At 47.6% G+C, this 1,924-nt stretch overlaps 1 pseudogene; it reads left to right on the top strand.

The window, feature by feature from the left end:
- Positions 1-1,032: 1,032 nt before the first annotated feature.
- LOC106319910 overlaps positions 1,033-1,924 on the top strand; it is a 20,450-nt pseudogene continuing 19,558 nt past the window's right edge.

Raw genomic sequence — 1,924 nt, forward strand, 5'->3', positions numbered from 1 at the left:
CTTGTCGGATGTAAGAGAACCTTTAGTTTTTCTGAAAGGTTTGACTACGAGTTCTTTTTTAGAGAACGTTTTGGACTTGTCCGTCGGGGCCAATCGACGGGAATTTTGTATTTTAGAGTCACGAATGGACTGTGTATTTGGATAATATATTTCGAGAAATATTTGCGACGTCTCGCTTTCTCGAAGATATGTCTTTTGCTGTGAGATGGCTACGATTTTCGTTTTTATAGAAGATGCGTTTTCCGGTCTTGCTTGACCATGAGTATGTGTGACTTATGTAGGAATTAGTTTTCGTCCAAGGACTGCTTAGACGGTATGCCCTTATCTTGGGCGTTTCTTAAGCCAACCTTAGATTACTGTGACTTATTGTAAGTGAATCGTAAGGTCGTAAGAAAGTAGAATTTATTGAAAAAGTTTCGAAAATATCGAGTACATTCATGAATATTTCGGACTTTGTGGGAGTATACGAGTATACGTATCCACCCCCCCCCCCCCTTTTTGATGAGGGGGGACAGCAAAAATTTTCCTTTCGACAAACTGCCTATGTACTCCTTATGGAGATCAAGCCGTCTCGTAGTTCGGTGATTGTGAGTTGGTTTGTTTAGTGATAGGATTTTTTGAGAGTTGCAGCGGGTGTTCCTACTCGCTAGATGGGATCGCTCCGGTTACTTCAGCCGTTGGGGCTTCAATTGGATCGACGACCGTTTCAAGAGTCGGGCTGTCCGCTGGCAAGGCGATGAACTCGGGGACTATGTCGCTGTCTGGAGTCGCTGTCTGGAGTCGTTGCCTGGTCGGGTGATTCTGGATCACTTTTTATGGAGCTCTCGGGAGCGTTTTTAGCTTTCTTAGCCCGTTTTGGGTTGACCGCGGGGGTGTTCCAAGTTTGTCGTAGTTTATGCTCGGCCAAGAAGCAGAGCCTAGACTGTTTCTGGCATCCCCATATTATTGCTGTTCCGTTTGGTGTTGGGAACTTGATGCCAAGGTGGTAAGTCGACGGTACCGATCCAAGGAGTTCCCATGATGACATTGTAGATGGCCGGATTATCGACTACCGTGAAGTCAATGATTTTCGTCACCTCTTTAGCCATCACTAGGAGTTTGATTGATCTGAGGGTCATTGACGTTGCACCTGAGAAACCGGTGAGAGGTTTTGGTTCCGGGACGACTTATCCGAGTTCGATGTTCATCCTCCGGAGGTTATCGCGGAAGATGACTTTGATTGTGCTTCCCGTGTCGACAAGGATCCTTCCCACTTCCAGGTCTCAGATTACCAGATCGATAACCAATGGGTCGCAGTGAGGTTTATCGATTCTGATGGTTTCCCGCACTTCAAAGACTATCGTATCGTTAGGGGCGTCGTCGGTTGGGGACCGAGCCAGCCACCTTGAACTCGTCTCAGCCTTCCGTCCATAAGCTTTGATCGACGAGATCAAATCGCGATAGAATTGCGATCCCCCGATGATCATGCTCACCCTTCTACGGTTGCTGTCATTTCCTCGGTCATCCTGCCTCATTCCGCGTTTCTCGCCCAATTGATTTTCGCGGGTGTCGTTTTCGGGGGATTCTTTATCAGTTTTGGGAAGGCGATCGGAATCCAGGAGGAGGTCTTTTATGCCTGTGACCTTTGAAATTTCGCCGGCGAGAAGCTTCGCAGCAAGCCTTGCGCCGAGAACCTTACAGTTCATAGTGGAATGACCTCTGGTCTGGTGGAACTCGCAGTAGGAATTATCCTTGAACTGGTTCCTGGTCCAGGTATTTCCGGAATTCTTTCTCTGTTCGGAGTTGATAGCGTAATTATGCTCGCCCTGGAGATCTTCTCCTTTGTGGTGGACATACCTGTCGTTACGAGGGTTTTTCCATCTCGCGGACGTCTTCTGCGGGTTGTACTTCTGGGAGAGGACTTTCATCTCTTCTTCCATCATGA

Source organism: Brassica oleracea, unplaced genomic scaffold, assembly GCF_000695525.1.
Source record: "Brassica oleracea var. oleracea cultivar TO1000 unplaced genomic scaffold, BOL UnpScaffold00686, whole genome shotgun sequence".
Lineage (NCBI taxonomy): Eukaryota > Viridiplantae > Streptophyta > Magnoliopsida > Brassicales > Brassicaceae > Brassica > Brassica oleracea.